The following is an 18284-nucleotide window of genomic DNA, read 5'->3' as shown; positions in this document are numbered from 1 at the left end:
CATCTGTTTGATACATTGGCTAGATGAATAAGTGCCCAACGAGCTATCAGATTTTGTAGGATTTTCAGAATCCATGCTAGCCATGTCAGAATTAATCGAGAGGGTGACTGTTAGGCTTGAATATTGATGGCTGAGGAATTGGTAGCTCTCGTCTTACAACTTCAGTAGGCTCTGACTGGCAGAGATGAGGTTATAGCACAGCAATCTGTCCACACTGTCTCAGCTGCATCTATAATGTATAGCTAGTGTGTAGCATATGTTGAGCATTTTCAATTCTGCTGTGCAGAAAGTCCCAAAATGCCTCTGCTTACATTGTCTGCTGCCCTACTCCTGCTACTCAACAAGATGAATCCAGCTTGCCTCCTTTAAATGTACCACTGACACCCCTGAGATGTATCCTGAATATCCAAATTGGTATCCAGTTCACTGTTGTGATTTAAATGTATAATGAATCTGTTAATTCAAGTTACCTCAGTTAAGAGTTTAACAACACAGTTCATTCGTTTTTAGGTCTCAGCCTGCGAAAGACTGCGCACATGCGCAGTCAAGCTGGCAAGATTTAATGATGTAGGGAGAGTTTCAGTAGCGAGAATAAACCCCGCCCCTCTTCTCCATTGGCTGGCTTCCTAAACGGTGGCCAGCCATTGGAGAAGAGGTCCTAGTGACGTTCTCCTTTCTCTTCTAGCCCTGTCCTTTTCAGATTGGGTTCCTTGACTTACTGGTGGGGTAAAAGGTTTCTTATCTTCTTTATGGGGCGATCTGTTTCACCCCATAAAGAAGTTAAGCAACCTTTCTAACTCTAATCTACGCAACAGTAAAAAAGGTTGGACTTAAAAGTCCAACACCAGTACAACAAAGCGGCCCCTTCAGCAAGTCATTGTAACGACTTGCATGATAAAGTAAAGCGTGGTAGCATCACATGCGGGGTACTAAGCTTATTGTAAAGGCTGGTTGTTGTAAAGACTTCAGGGTAAATTATGTTTCCCTCCCCAGGCCCATTCAGTCTCCACCTCTTTGCTTCCATGGTGCTCACAGGTTTATCTGCTCTGCGTCGTTTAATGATATCATCCAACTGCTTCACAATGTCATTTGAGAAGGACAGAGAAAAGGACACCAATGCGCTACGTAGCGGTCAGCAACATGGCCCAAATTGCCTTGCAGCTGTCACTACTATAGAGCAGTGTCTAAGACACAAAACTGGTGATGACTGTGGGTTAATGTTTTCTGGATGTGGGAGCTGGGTTAGGAAAAAAGCAACTGTGTCGAATCAGCACCAAATTATCCTCCATGTTAATCACAAGCCTCACATCCCCACATTACTGCATTGCTGGACCCACTGGTGATGCATCAGGCAGCATCATGCCAAATGACCTTGCTTCTGGCTCCCATGTTTCTCAGGAGCTACCAGTCTTTTATTGGTGGTCCAAAAGGTCTGATGTACTTACACTGATGGCCCTAAGTCTGCGGGCCATCTGTGTAAAGTTTCCTCCAGCAGAGACAATGGTAGCACGACCAAAAGAAACCTGACTCTAAATAGAGTGGGTGGACCTTCAGTTTGTGGGATACGTTCTTAGTCAGGTTTGTGGAGAAGTATCCGGCAAAACTGTTAATTAGACCTTTCGTCTCTTTTCTCGAACTCAAAATCCTTTATCTGGGCAAAGGGGAAGCCATAGTCCAGCAGAGCTCCAACAAGCCAGATGGAAAAGCTAAATGAAGTCTATCTGAACAAGTTTTCAGCTACAATTTGGACAATCCTGGTTCAGACCTCTGGAGATGAAAAAAAGAAACTATGCCTCAACTTCTTCTAGGTGTTGAAACAGTCTCTCGTGACCAGTCCTGCTGACTTTAGCTTCTTATGTGTAGGCTTCTCTGAACCAGGTTTCTCTCAAGCCTGGTGGTCTGTAGAGTACAGAAGTCCATGGTCAGCAGGGCCCTCTTAGATCAGTGGTCTTTCAGTTTTTTTGTGCCATTAAAGCATACAAACAAGGGGACACCCACTTGGCCCTTGGAGAACGGTTTCCATCTATTATAAGCAGGAGTCCATGAGCCCTTACGGTATCAGTCATCGAGTGACTCTCATCTTCCATGAGGATTCAGGAATCAGGAGTCGTCTTCCAGTAGGGCTTTCCTTTTCAGGTGGGGTGTTCTGAGGAGTTGGAGGTTGAGGAGCCAGAATCATCCTGAACACTAGCAGTTATTAAAGAAATTTTACTACCCAATTAAAATATTTTCTTGCAGTCATCCCACCTCCTTTACACCATCTTCAGCTCCTTAAACCCGCCTATGTTTGTTTTAGATCCCCTCCCACCTGAACAAACTGGTTCTCTTTCCTACTATGACTGAAGCCTTGCTGTGTGGAAATAAATAAGAAAAGCAGTGCTTGGCATCCAATCAGGTAGTACTACAGCTGGCCTTTGTTCTGACAATTGATAGCTAAGAGCAGCTAAGTGGCTAAATAGCTAGCAGTAAAGTCTAATATACTCTTCCAGGCTATGAAGACATGCAATTGTCATCTAAGCCATGTCATATTATCCTAGTTAAGGATGTGTATTCTAGCTCTGGAGATTAGATGAGTGGCAGAACTGTTTTTTAAGCAGTTCTGACTCAGGCAGCCTAACGTACATTTTTAAAATTGTTTTCTGCCCACTACATTCATCAAAAATCGGATTTCACCATTGAATTACATTTTGAAAATTAAGTAGGAAATACCTCTGAAGCATTTTTCTAGCATTTCACTAGTCAGAAATAAGGAATAAATATATTAAACCCATCAAGGCCTAAGACACAGACGGGTTGGAGCAGGCAATATAAAGGCTACCAATGTGATCAGTAAGCAATCAGCAAGAAACAGTCCTAGGCATGAAGTGGAAGTCCTTAAAACAAATGTAATAATCTCAAAGAACTTGTTTAAAATTTAAAGTTGGTGATATGGACAGACAAGTACAGGAAATTCTGGGGCAGCCTATGAATAGCCACATAGAAGGAAAAGTCTGGGGCAACCAATACATGTTTCATTCTTGCAGACTTTATCAAGGCAGCAATGCAGCATAATTGAACAATATGTCTTAATGTATCCTCCAAGATACTGCTCAAATAACAAAAAGCATTGTTAATTAGCAAAGTGTAGAAAATATAACTTGTGTGATGTGAATCCAACATAAAGAGTATACAAGTAGGGGAAAACAAGAAAACAGGAGGAGACATGGACAAATGATTGCATTAATGGAATATTATTTGACATAATCCAATTGTGGTTATATCACCTGTAAATTGCAGAATATAGGGGTCGATTAGGATGGCGGTGAATCCGCATCCTCCGGGCCGGTGGAAGCCACCACCGGCCGGAGGATGCGGATTCACCGCCGCGATCCCTGTAAACACCACCCGCCAGATTAGGATGGCGGTAGGATCAGCGGCGGACGGCAGGTCCGTCCGCCACTGGTCCACGGGGTGTAGCCTGCTATTTGGTGGCGGTGTCTGCAAGACACCGCCAGCCAAATTAGGAAACATGTGTAAACATGCTTTTCCGCGGCGGTTTTTCCGCCGTGGAAAAGCATGTGGACCATTGCTTCTGGGGGGCCCTTGCGGGCCCCCAGGGTGAAGCGGGGGGGGGTGGGGGTGCACAAGGGGGGTACCTATGGTACCCCCCTGCATTTGCATACACAAAGCGGCAGGCACCGCACTGTGCCTGCCGCTTTGTGCATGCATTTTTAACATTGCAGCCGGTGCTGCTTGAAGCAGCACCCGCCGCAATGTTAAAGATACAGGATGTGAACGCCAGGGTGGCGGTGACATCCTAAGTGGCATTGAGGGAACGCCGCTGCCCTTGCGGACGGTCCCTCCACCTCGGCGGTGGCGGATGGGCGCAAGTCCGTCCGCCATCCTAATAGGCCCCATAGTTAGGAGACTGGAAAAAACAAGGGAAAACATTTATATTTGTATTTCTAATATGCGATCCTGCAGCAGCACACTTGCAAGTCCCATACATGACAATATACCCCATTCTGGCCTCAACCGGAGTCAATGGGAGGAATACAGCTTCATGGACCTGGGAAACTTAGTAGCTTTGCATGACTGGGGCAGGAAGCGGGGGGGGCTTATAGACACTGCGAGTGTGCTAGCGGCAAGCTTTGGGAAAGCCAAAAGGTCTCCCTTTAATGTGGTAAAGCCATGCAAACGCCAGTTCTCCATAGCAGTTTGTATGTATTACCACGTTAAATATAGGGATGGTGGCATAGCTTTTCATAAAACCTAAGAAAAAGAGAGGCAACATAAAAGCAGTTAAGTAGTCAAAGAAATGTTCCTGGGTCTTCAGTAAAAAGAATTAATATTTTATTGTTTCAACCAAGTGCAAGGAGCAATGCTTTTCATATTTGCATGTATGCTAGCCTTAGTTCCCGAATCATTCCATTCTGTATTTGATTACTAAACATATACTTTGAAGTTTTTTTTCTAATCCATAGGCTGTCTTCACTTCCTATAGCCCTTAGTCCTGTCACCGTGACTCATTGTCCTTCTTCTATGTCAGTTGTGTAATGTTGTAGGCATGCTCTAAGGATGACTCAGAGACCTTGCTGGAGTTATTCCTTCTTTATTGCTTATAACTATATCACAACCCAAAGAGCGCCGAGCCTCCGCTCCAGCGCCGCTATTCTCGCTGTGGTTTCGCGCTCTCCGCGCTCTGCCACGCCCCCAACACCCGCAGCCAATCCTGGCCGCCTGCACGTCACGTCCGGCGACGTGCCGTGCAACATCTAGACCGTCTCTACATATCTCCCTTTTTTCCACACAAACATTGCAACTTACAGTCCGTCGCTCAAATCATAGTCTCTGAACCTCGTGGGCCTCACCACAGCTCTACCACTCCGTGTCCGTCTTGCAGGGGTGGTGTTGTTCTCTTCTTCGCCTTGTCTGCCCCTGTCATCACCATTCTCCTCGACTCTTTTCTCCTGCTCGCTGTTCCTTGCTTCTCCTTGTCTTTGCTCTCCTTCTCTCAATGTGATCTCATTCTCCTGATGTTCTCGCTTCTCACTCTCACATTCTTCTGATTCTCCACCTGCCCTTTCACAGTCCCAAACAAGGATCTTATTACATCTGGCCATGCGGTCTTGTGACCATATGTTGCCGTCACTCAGCCTGGCCGCTCTTCCCTTAATTTCCTTCACCTGCAGGGGCTTGCTGTATTTGCTCTCTCCTTTTCTTTGCAGAGTGGGCAGCTTCACTCTCACCCATTCTCCTTCTTTGAGTTCTGTGTCTCGCACGTTCCTCCGGGCATTATAATGTCTTGTGTATACTGCCTTGGCCTTCTCAATGTTAGCCCGCACCACAGCAGGGGACCATTCACTTACTACCGTCTTTTCCTTCCACACCCGGTTGTCCTGAGTGAATGGTTCTCGGCCGCGCAGCAGCTGGAAGGGGCTGTATCCTGTACTTGTGGGAGTGATCCTGTATGCCCATAACATGTGCCATATGTCCTTCTCCCAGTCTTTGTTGTCCGCGATGGCTGCTTGGATCGACCCCATCACCACCCTATTGAAGCGTTCTACTTGGCCGTTTCCTGCTGGGTGGTATATTGATGTATGCTTCGCCTGGATGCCGTTCCTTTCCAGGAAGTTGTCCCACTTTTCCGATCGGAACTGGGGCCCATTATCACTGAGGATAGACTTGGGTATGCCTTCCCTCACAAAAGTGTCTGCCAGGAATTTCACTATGGTATCCGTGTCCATAGCTTCCTCTATCTTGATCTCTGGCCATTTCGAGAACCTGTCAACAAGGACACACACGTACTTCTGGACCCCTTGGGTGTCTAGGACGGGGCCTAAGATGTCGACGGACAACTCTTCCCAGGGGTTCTTTGGTGTTTCGAATGCACCCAATGCTGGGCGCAGGGGTTTGAGTGTCTTGTCTGCGCCTTGGCACCTCACACATTCTCTTACATGTCGTTCCGCTCTTATGTCCATTCCCGGCCACCAATAGTTCTGCTTGGACCTCAGTTTGAGCTTTCCTATGCCCAGGTGCCCTTCGTGCAACATATCCAGCAGTCGGGGTATGATGTTCGTTGGAGGGACGACTTTCTCTCCTCTATATACAAATGTTCCTTGATTGTCCAGGGAGAGTTCCTCCCTCACTTCAAAGTAGGGGTTGAGTTCTTTCCGGACCCGTCTCTTATCCGGCCATCCTTGAGTGATGTAAGTTTTCACCTCTTCTAACGTCTGGTCCTCTGCATACGCCTGTGTCCATTCTTGAAGGCTGATAACCTTTTCATGATCCTCCATTAGTGCCACCCATTCTTCTGTGCATGACTTGTCTTCTTCACTCGGTTCCATGGCCGCCGCTCGGCTCAGGTAGTCTGCTACCTTGTTTTTGCTGCCTGGTATGTGTTCCACATCATACCTAAACTCTAGGAGCTTTAGCGACATCTTCGATATCCGGGGTGTTGCCTCTGCATGGCCACTCGATGTCAGCACTCTCAGTAGTGGTTTGTGGTCGGTCCGTAATTGAAATCTGGTGCCCCACAGGAATTGTCGAAAGCGCGTGGTGGCCCACACCACCGCCAGCATCTCCTTTTCTATCACACTGTATTTCCTTTCTGTCTCACTCAGTGTGCGCGAGGCGAAGCAGATCGTCTCCAACTGACCTTGCCCTCGGTCCTGCATGAGGACTGCACCCAGTCCCTTGTCGCTGGCGTCTGTTGTGAGGACGGTTTTGCCTTGAGGGTCGAACCCTTGAAGGGGTATGGCCCCTGCCACTTCCTTTTTGATGATCTCGAATTCCCTTTGTGTGTCCTCTGACCACTTGAATTCCGTGTTCTCTTTCGTTAGCTGTCTCATATGATGAGTCTTAGAGGCAAAGTGCTGCACAAATTTTCCGTAATACTCTGCCATCCCCAGGAATGACCTGACCTCTTCCTTGGTGGTGGGGGATGGTGCCTCGCAAATCGCTCTGACATTGTCTGCTTTGGGGGTTACGCCTTGCGCTCCTATCTCATGCCCCAGGTAGGTTACCGAGTCCATCCCTATTTTGCATTTGGACCATTCAGCCGTGAGTCCCTTCCCTTCTAGGATCTTCAAAACTTCTGCCAACTTCCTGTTGTGGTCTGGTATGTCTCTGCCCATCACCAGGATGTCATCTTGGAAGTATTGGACTTCCTTGATGTCCTTGAATAATTGGTGCATCATCTTCTGGAACACCGCCGCTGCAGAAGCTAAACCGAATGGCATCCTGCGGAACTGATAACACCCAAACGGGGTGATGAAAGATGTTAGTTTGCGGCTGTCCGGATGCAGAGCTATTTGATGGTATGCAGAGGTCAAGTCTATGGTTGAGTACCACTTAATCCCCCTGGTGCTGGCCAGCATCTCCTCTATCCTGGGCAAGGGGAATCTTTCCACCACAATGTTTTTATTCAGTTCTCTCAGGTCAACACACAACCGGACCCTTCCGTTGGGTTTCTTGACCACCACCAGGGGCGCCAGCCACTCGGCGCACGTGATGGGTTCTATGATCCCCTTGTTTTCCAGGTCTTGTAGTTCTGCTCTTACAGCGTCTCTCACTGCCAACGGGACATTCCTAGCCTTGTGGGCCACCGGGACAGCGTTCTCCTTCAGGATGATCTTGTGGGCGAATTTTTCCAGCTTCCCCACCGTGCCCCCAAATACCTTTGGATATTCGCTTTTCCATTTGTCCAGACTTGGCCCTGCCACCTGGTCCGTCAGAAGTATTTGCTCCTTGCCACCCGGATCCAGCTTGATTCCTAGGTCGCCCTGATCCAGCCAGCCCAAGACTGACGGCCCTCTCTCCGATACATAGAGTTTACAGTGTGCTGACCGGCCTCGAAATTCGAAGGTCAAGGGTCTGAATCCTGCCATGGGGATACGATCTCCGTTGTACGTGACCGGACGGATGTCTAGCTTTTCTAGCTCTGGCCCGAGTCGTGGCGCAAATTTCTCCTCCCACACTGCTCTCTGGATGATGGTGAAGGGTGACCCTGTATCTGCCACCACGTTGATCTTGACACCGCCTATCGCCATCTCCAAAACCGGTTTCATCGTGCGTCTACCTTCTCTGTCTAGGACTTTGCCCTCCGTGCTTAGTACCTGATCCTCAATGTAGATCACCGTGACTTCATCTGGCTCCGAATCACCGTCCGGATCATCATTGCCTTGACCCACACATCTCACCATGCTCTTGGAGGCCTTCTTCCTGCAAACCTTCTCGTAGTGGCCGATTATTCCACAGAATGCGCACTTGGCGCGGAACGCGGGGCACTTCCGATCGTGCGCCTCGTGCGACCAGCTCCCACACCTGTAGCGTGACTTCCTGTTGCTACCCGCTTGTTTACTCGACGTGCTCGTGCTGCTTTGCCACTTGCTGGGCCCTCTTTCCGTTGGTTTCCTGTTTCGGTACTCTCTGCTAGTCCCCTCGTCATCTACCTTGTTCACCATTGTGCTGGACGCCATATCTTTTTTCGTCACTTCAGCGCATCGCCGTGCTAATTCCGCTCTCTTCACGATGACCAACACCTCCTTCAGTGTGGTGTCTCCACTAGCCCATAGCTTGTCCTGCACATTCGTGCACGTGGTATGCATCACCACCTGGTCGTGGATGAATTCCTCTTCCCAGTTGGCGTACCTGCACGTGGCTGCCAGTCGTTTCAGTGCCGCCACGTACTCCTCCACTGTCTCTCCTTGCTTCTGCTTCCTCTGTTGGAAATTAAACCTATCCACCGACACGCACACCGCCGGTCTGAAGTGTTCATTGAGGTCTTCAAGCGCATGTGCGTATACGTCGTCGTCTGTGGATGTCCTCTGTTTCGGGACCAAGCTCTTGTAAATCCGGAGTCCTTCTGGGCCTAAGTTCAGTAGCAAAATGCGTTTCTTCCTCTGGGGTTTGAACACCTCCTCATTCTCATCTTCCAGTACACCTATGAAATTGTCAATGTATTCTCTCCAGTCCTCCCACTTCATGAGGGGTTCTCCTGGGCGAGGTAAGAACTGTACCGGAGCCATCGCGTAACCTGCTTGCGCGCTCATCTTCTCGCTCTTCACTGCGGTTAGTGATCTTGCTTGGCCACGGGGACTCCCTGGTGCGTCGTCTTGTTCTTCTCCACTTGCTGGGGTTCGGGGACTGTCCGTGTTGGCCCCCTCGGCTCCTTGTGAACCCTCCAGCGCGTGTTCACTGGTCTGCTGTTCGCTGTGTGGGTCGGCGCCCTTCTCCTGCCTTACTTCTAGGTTTCCAGGGCTTTTCCTCCCTTTTTTCCTTCCTCTGCGCCACACCCTCCGGTGTGCCGGGCTCTGCCGCGCTCTTTGGGGTACCTGTTCTCCTGCACCAGGTGGTCTTGCTCCTCTGTACCTTGTGGGGTGGTCCTGAAGCTTCTGGTGCTTGCTTGTCGCATAGGGCTGAGTCAGTGGTTCTGCCTTGCTGGGGGGTCTTCAATCCCACCCTCGTCGCCACTGTAATGTTGTAGGCATGCTCTAAGGAGTGGAGAAGCGTGGCTCAGTGGTTAGAGGCGGCAGAACCGGAAGCTGAGATCGGCCGTGGACCAGGGTTCAATCCCCCGCCTCGGCGGGTCTCGGGCTCAAAAATTCCACAGACTCGACAATTCTCGCTCCGGTGCCTACTCAACTCACGGGGTCACACTCTGCGACTCTGGGCAATAGCTTGCTTAATCTCCACTACGGCCCCTCGCGGCGGGATGCCTGGCTTTCACCTTGTGGATACCCTGCCAGGGTATCTCACAGGGGAATACCAGGACGGGTTCCCTAAGCAAGCGCCTTGAGACCTCTGGGTGATTTGTGCGCTATATAAGTCGAAATACATACATACATACATAAGGATGACTCAGAGACCTTGCTGGAGTTATTCCTTCTTTATTGCTTATAACTATATCACAACCCAAAGAGCGCCGAGCCTCCGCTCCAGCGCCGCTATTCTCGCTGTGGTTTCGCGCTCTCTGCGCTCTGCCACGCCCCCAACACCCGCAGCCAATCCTGGCCGCCTGCACGTCACGTCCGCCGACGTGCCGTGCAACATCTAGACCGTCTCTACAAGTTGTTCTCGGTACCGCTCTTCTGTTAATCCACACAGAAGCCAATGGCTGCAAGCCGCTACGGCTCTGCCCAACGAAAATGTTGTAAGGCAACAGCAGCCAATCATAGAGCGGAGTAATGGGCGGTGCATAATCCCACGGGCCCGCCAGCCATTCCAAAGAGCAACTGGTGAGTGCCACGTAGGCGGGGGTCGCTTTGTTGTGCTGTGCTTATATCTTGTAGTGGGGACCTTCGCAAGTTCCAGCAGGGTCCCACCATGGCATTTCATCTGTTCGTAGTCGAGAAATGTTGTATGCCTAAATTAGCACACCTATTATTTACATCTCTTAAAAAGGAGAAAGTTTGATGTGAACATCCGTTTAACAGCAAACAGGTATTAGGAGCAGTATATATCCTCGAGGCTCGTTAGCACATTGCCGTGTCTCTGTGCCAAAGTCTCCTAATTCCATGTTTCGCTACGATTTGCTTATAGACAGGCAGACCGGTAGCACCCTTTTATTCTAAATATCGTCAATACTGTTGTTACAGAGAGCGCCTTTATTTATACTATCTACCTCAGGCTGGAAATGTTGCAATCTGTTTGTGATGCAGCAGATTATTGTAGGCTGATACCAAATGCATAACCTCTTATTCGGTCTTTAATATCTCCCACGGCGGAAGTTGCAGTTTGCTCGTTGTACCGCAGTCCGGTAATTTACAGCCTGCATTTGATTACTCAGGCAGAACATGTTAGTTTGCATGCGACCCCCCTCCTGCAAGACAAAATACACTCTATTCTCAACCCCGGTTTCCCCAGACAGCTCAGGTGCCCTCACAACCAGGACACTCCCCTTCCCAGGTGTCCCTAGACCAGGAGCTGCCACTAACCCCGGCACCCCTCCCCTCGCTCTGACAGGTGTTCATAGCTCGGCGAGGGCGGATCTAAAAAGCTTACACTATGTGCCTGGTGTGCGAGGAGCAGAGTGTGGCTCCGGCTGGAAACCGGGATTATTGAGGGCTCAGCCTGGCCAGGATCTCAGGCTGTGACGACATCACAGGTATGTTTATGGCATTTCGTTCATGCCAACTCGCCAGCATTTAGTCAATGCAATGACGTGACAAAATAACGAGGCTTCCTTTAGAATGTGAGACTGTGATTAGAGGTCCTTGAGTCTTCTAGATCTCACAGATTTTCATTGTTCTTGGTCTGCATTGGGCCCTCTTAAGGGTGGGACCCCTGAAAGCACTCCCTTCACGGCAGAGGTCTGCATTTTGTGTAACCCCCTGTTTATGTATTCTCACCCTACAGAAGAATAACATTTCTCTCTAGTGGTGTCACGTCACCCGCTAAATTATTCATCCCGCATTCACCTCACCTGGATCACCCTGTTAAACGCTTAACTCCATCTGCATTTTTGGTCTATATGGTCTCATTCCATCATAGAGACCATATGGATTTAGCGAGGCCACTTAGTGACTATAGCGATCACAAACCAAGATCCCTTTAAGATGCTGCTGCTTGGACAGGGCGACTTTCTCCCTGTTTGTTCTTCATGGCGGGGGGCATGTGTGTGTGTGTGTGTGTGTGCGCGCGTGCGGCGGCGGCCTGTGTGTGAGCATGCGTGTGTGTGTATGTGTCTTGGAGTCTGTGTGTATGCATGTGTGTGTGTGACTGTGGGGGGGAGGGGGTTGCCTGTCTGGGTGCGTGTGTGTGTGTGTGTGTGTGTGTGTGTGTCTCTGTCTGTCTGTCTGTCTGTCTGTGTGCATGCATACGCGTGCGAGAGAGGCTGATTTGCAGTGAAAGTGGGACAGGGGATGTGCACGGCGCCGGCCTGGGCGTGCACGCCCACGAGGTCAAATCCGAGAGGGAAAGCGCGTGCACCTCCCCTGTCCCATTTACAAAGTATACTAAAGTATACTAGAGGTCCCTTCGCTACGCTCGACCTAAACAGGCTCGGTGTTGCTCTCTCCCTCATATGCTGTCACCCACACTATCCCCTTACCTCCCAAACAGCCCTGATACATTCAAATGGCCAACTGGCGACAATTATTGGCTTTGCCAATGCTCGTTCATGTTGCAACCATTTTCCATGATTTTCTCTTTTTCAACATTCGAAATATGAAAAGTACCGTGTGTGCAGGAGATGTTTAAGCAAGTGCATTCACTGGCGGTTTAGGGAAAGCGTTGTCCTGCTGTACTGCTGCATTCCAGGGGTTCTGATAACTGCAGTCTTTTGATTGTTTTACTTAACTTTGCTGCTGTAACAATGAAGCAGGACTAATCTTGTCAGAATTCCTATAATGAACGCAATGCATTTTTAAGCAAGTGCAGAGAATAGCACCAGTTCTTGCCAGCATTATTGATGGATTTAAGCCACACTGTCTAAATACATTTTTAGACTGCAGAGAGAAGTCCAAGATGTTCTAGCAAACCAAGAAGTTTATAGATACATAATTTAAAAAAATTTTTTTATGAGGTAGCCTGGGATCTTTTGAATGGCGTTTACAATTCAAGATAGCTTTTTTTTATATTTCAAACCAAATTTAGAGTTTTTGTATTGCTGAGGTCAGGGTCCATTTCAAAGAAAGCAGCTGTTTAAACAAAGAAACAGCACACACATTTTTGTAATCTGTTTTACAATTACTGGAATGGTTTCAACAGTGGGGTTATCTAAAGGGACACACAACTTCAAACATGTCGTAAAAGGGTATATTTCATAGGAAGGTTTGACTGCTAACTGGCTCAATAAGGGTACTTAATTGTTCTATTATTTATTTGAGGAAAGACGGATCAGATGTGTATATTTGTTTTTTATATTTGTTTTCAGAGAGACAGAATGAAAAAACAATGCCATATTTCCAATTGCAATATCGGTAGTTTGATCATCAACTTCAAAAGTTCTGGCCAATTTAAACATTTGCTATTATGAATGCAAACACATTTCCTATTACATGTTTTTTAAAAGGTTTTTCTGAGTGTAATCAGCATCTTCATTGCCTTTACTATTATATCTCTCCTTTAAGTCTACGTTCATATTGCAGTCATATCTAAAGGAAATGAAACTGCAGATATGATGGACGTTTCTATAATTTATGCATATTCATTTATTAAGACTTTTTGTAAAGTGCTGCATGCTGCCACTGAGATGCTTCGGAACTCAGAGAAACAGAAAAAGAAAATGCTAGGTATTGATAGAAAAGGGAATTGCTAGACAAGTCAGTATTATGGTGGTCAATACAGGTGTCTGCGGTTTTCACAGTAATAATGTTTTCACTTGTTTTCCCTACCAGAAATATGCAGAGATTCCAGTGTACTCTGGTGACTTCTGCTGCGCTGTCAAGGACAGTTACCGCCCTACTCCTGTTCAGGAGGGGGATTCTCACTGTCTGTGGCATATTTTACAGTTAAAGTTTCTTTTTCTGGAAAGAGGGTTTATATGGAGGAAGTCTATCCTCCTTCTTTATCTTCACATCAGATGAGCGTTGTGTCTCCCTTTTCAGTTCACCTGCTCTTCTTGCCTGCGGTCAGATCACCCTCCTCTGTTGTACTGTTGGTCAGACGAGTCCTGAAAGGAACGAGCAGAACATGTATCAGGTGATTGATACCTGTCTGGAGAGTTTATTTTAGTGCAATCACAGAAATTATATTGTCTTTCAAAGGGCTCCAGTGGTGAAGAGCATCCATGTTGTCTACCTTCCTGCTGTTGTTGTTTAGATTTATCCCATGGTTTTTTAACAAACTCACGGGCTGGGCTGGTATCCTTGTCAGAGCTAGGCTTGTCAAGTGGTGGGTCTGAAGGTCTGGTTCCCAAACTGTTATGTCCTAGAAACGTATATATTTAGCAATAAAGAAAGGTAACTTGAGTTTGTGGTCGGCTACTGCCACCGGGGCCAGTTGGTAGCATGTAGCCAAAGACACTGCTTCACCCTTAACATTAGAAAGAATAATTTTGTAGACAACTGAAAATTTGCCCAAATCGAGGGTAGGACCTGCACCATGTTCATTCTGTATCTGTTTGAGCACATTTGGTAGAATTACCATGGCAAAGAGTGTAGATTATAGCATAAATAGTCCCCCAGGTGTTTCAGTCAGCTAGAGTGGGACCCAGTCCAGTGGGTAAGCATATGGTGAGAATTCTGTGCTTGTCTTGGGGATCCCGTAAGGGGAAGCACAGCTTCATGTTGATACATTTTTTTGGGCTATCCAAAATGGTATTTCTTTAGAGCCTGAAGGTCGTTTTCCCATAACAGTATGCACAATTACAGTACAGATGGCAGATTGTAAAGTTTGTGAAATATACTGTGTAAGACGTCAATATAGGACCAAAAAGACATTATACAAAGCGCAAGTTTGTACCAAATTCAAATGACCTAAATCAGGATATAGTGTATATTCCAGCAGTGCCAGCCATGTGGCACCATCCCTAATACTAAGGGGTCTCATGCAAACAGTCCTGGTACATGGGGAACGGTTCCGTTAAACCAAGTTTGATGTTCCAAACTGTAAGACGAATTTCAAGAAGTGCATATGTAGGATATGCAAAAAAGAACAATTGATGGACAGAATGCTGAACAATGCCAAACATTCAACCCACTACAGAGATATGAGTCTAAACCCATTGTTTTGTTGCTCTCCATGCCATTCCAGTTTAGACCCAGCCATATGGGAGCAGTCCAACCCAAAGTTTGTACAGGCAGGGCATCCACTGATGGGGACATTACAGTGTCAGGAGAACTTGGAGGGGTGGCAGACACAAGCGTCCCACCAATTCTGGTGTCTGGCAGCACCACTCCAGAGAAGTGGGTGAAGAAGTCCAGCTGGATGGGTGAGAGGGGCAGACAGTCCCCAATGGGAGAACCAGTGGTTCAGGGCCCAGCTCTGATGTCAGAGCCCCCAAGAATGACCCTGGTATCACCACGTCTTGTCAGGGGGTATTGATGCTCTGTCAGATGGACAAGGGTTAGAAGACCAGTGCCAAGCAGACTCGCATGCAAAACATGAAGTATATGTTTCCCTTGGGGGGGTAGGAGTACTCCCCTGGAATTCCAGGCTTGCCAGGCACCTGCTCAGCCACAGGCTACAGACCCTCAGTTGTGGGACCATTTGCAGGATAAAACCCCATAACCGGTGGGCAAACTGTGTAGGACGCTTGCCTCAGGCTCCCTGACAGTCCTGAAATCTGGGATACCACTACCAAAAGCTGGGTACAGGGCTCTGGGAGGGAGCAGGGTGAGGGAGAACCCACTCCTGTCTCCTGTCCAGGATAATAGAACAGACCCTGGACTTGAGAACCAGTCTCAGGATACCACCTTTGAACTCATGGGAGAAAGAGTGGACAGGGAGCTAGCCACCTGGGGCTATTGCCCCCTCCCCACTCTGGGAAACCGCAGAGGTTAGAGAGCCCTGGACAGCCTGAGGCCAGGCTCTTGCCACTTACAGCTGTCAGTGGCCACTGTGGGTTGCTGCCCTGGTGGGCAGAATTTTCGTTGGGTTGGGGACAAGAGTTACACCCCGAGAGTGGAATGGGTCACACCACTGTGTTTACCATGGTGGTATTGGCTGCCTACTGGGATATAACTGTGAGCAGAGTAAGGTTAGTTGCTGCACAGATGGGATCCACAGGTGGCGCGAAGAATTCCCCATGGGCTAGCTTAGTGGGCTCTTAGAAAGGATCCAACTTGGTCCAGAAAGCCATAAAAATGGAACATGCCCCTGCTGTTGAGGGACAATCTAAACAGGGTAGTCCATTAAGGTGTTAATTGGTCTACCCTAGCTTTATGCTGGAAGGGAGTTGTGTTGGACATGGCCCTTTTTGCAGGGCTATCCACAAACAGTTTTCCATCTTACCAGCCGCGGCCCGTGTAGGGAGTTACGGTGGGGTTGGAAGGCGGGGAGGGGGAGGGGCAGGTTGGGGGGTGCTAAAAACTGGCACATGGATAATTGCAGGTAAGTAAACAATTTAATTAAATAAAATGAATTTCGTAGCGCCCCTTGCATCGTATTTTGCGATGCAGTGCGCGCTACGAAATTCGTTTTATTAATTAAACTACCTTGTCGATCTGGCAAGTGCAAATATTTACCAGGCCCTTACCTTCCCTTTTTACTACATGTAAAGCATCTGATAGTGAAATATTCTTAATTTCGTTTTTCACTAATGCTAGGACTATCTCTCCGATAGGTTATCATTGGAGCTGCCTTGTAACCTCTTACTAGTGTAACTTCTAATTTGAAAGAGATTGAGATTTGGAGTTTACAATCTAAAAATTCATATTTTAGTGGAGTTGGTTTTTAAAATGGGTGTCATTAATTTTTAGTACTAAAGGTATCGTTAGTGCCCATTTTCTGCACCTGGTACCTGCCTCAGGTCTCATGTGTTTGGTTACTAACATTCACATCCTTCTTAGGACCAAATCCATGTCAGCAACTATTTCTTCTTTGTTTAGGGAAGGGATACGCCTCTTAAGATGACCTTTTAAGGTTTCGCCTTCACAGCGCGTGCACTGTGCTTGTGAAATCAGTTGTTTTTAATATATCTTAACAGGGTCTTACATCCTGCCTTCACTTTGTATTGGTTCACATGATTGCCAGTTTGTTTTTCTCCATTTCTTTTAGATGTAGCTCTTCTCCCTTCTGTGTCTCTCTTATCAGTTTCCCGTGGCCTAACTACTCATTTCCATCCACGTTGGTGGCTCAAACTTTTTTATTTTGGTTAACCTTGCTACATTTTACTATTAAAAGGCAGTCATAAGTGCAGTTATCTAGTAGGTACTAGGGTCATGATTTCAATGGAGGAGCGGGTGCTGTGGCACTGGGATCAAAAGCTCTAGGCACCCCTCTAAAGTCTGATTATTGCTAATTTTACAACTAAACAGCCAGTCACAAGTGTAGTTATCTTGTAGGCTCTAGGGTCATGATTCCAAAGATGCAGCAGGTGCACTGACACTGTGACTTAAATCCCTATGCCACAACTAAACACCTAATATTGCTATGTATGTTACTACTAAACAGATAGTCACAAGTGTATATACTCTGCAGGCAATAGGGTCATGATTAAAATGTTGCAGTTGGTGCAGTGGCCCCAGGCCCAACAGTTGTCATAACTCCTCTAAGCACCAAATATTGCTATATTTTACCACTTAACAGGAAGTCACAAATACTATTATCTTGCAGGCACTAGGGTCATGATTTGAATGGTGAAGCAGGTGCAGTGGAACCAGACCCAAAAGTTGTCATAACTCTTCTAAGCACCAACTGTTGCTATATTTTACTACTAAACAAGCAGTCACAATTGCAGTTACCATGCTGTTAAAGGGGGCAGCATTTGAATGGTGCACCAGATACAATGGCACTGTGTTCAAAAGCTCAAGGGACCCCACGAAACATAGATTATTGCTAAATTTGACTACTAAACAGGCCTTCATTAGTGCAGTTATATAGCAGACACTAGGGTCATGAATTCAATAGTGCAGCAGATGGTGTGGCACTGGGTCCAAAAGCTCTAGGCACCCCTCTAAACACGGAGTATTGTCTATTTTACAACTAAACAGGCAGTCACATGTGCAGTTATCTTGCAGGCTCTAGGGTCATGATTTGAATGGTGCATCAGGTGCACTGACATCAGGACCAAAAGCTCAAGGCACACCACTAAGCACCTAATATTGCTACATTTTACTACTAAACAGGCAGTCACAAATGCAGTTACCTTGCAGGCAACAGGGTCCTGAGTTGAATGGTGCAGCAGGTGCAGAGGCATCGGTTCAAAAGTTGTCATACCTTGCAGTTAAAAGCGGCTTGATTTAAATGGTGTAGCAAATGCATGGCACCAGGGCCAAAAGCACTCTGGATTCCTCTAAACACAGATTACTGCTAAATGTAACACTAAACAGACAAATAAAGTTATCTAGCAGGCACTAGGGTCATGATTACAAGGGTGCAGCAGGTGCACTGACATCATGATCAAAAGCTTTAGGCACGCCACTAAAAACCTAATATTGATCTCTTTTTCTGCTAAACAGGCAGTCACAAGTGCAGTTACCTTGCAGGCATCAGGACCGTGATTTGAATGGTACAACAGGTGCAGTTGCATCAGGGCCAAATGTTGCCATACCTCCTCTAAACACCAACCATTACTATCATTTACTACTTAACAGGCAGTATAATTGCAGTTATCTAGCAGGCACTAGGGTCTCTAATTCAATGGAGCAGCAGGCGCTGTGGCACTGGGACCAAAAGCTCCAGCACCCCTCTAAACACTA

This window comes from Lissotriton helveticus, chromosome 1_1 (genome assembly GCF_964261635.1).
Source record: "Lissotriton helveticus chromosome 1_1, aLisHel1.1, whole genome shotgun sequence".
Lineage (NCBI taxonomy): Eukaryota > Metazoa > Chordata > Amphibia > Caudata > Salamandridae > Lissotriton > Lissotriton helveticus.
Note: the sequence above shows the minus strand (reverse complement) of the source record.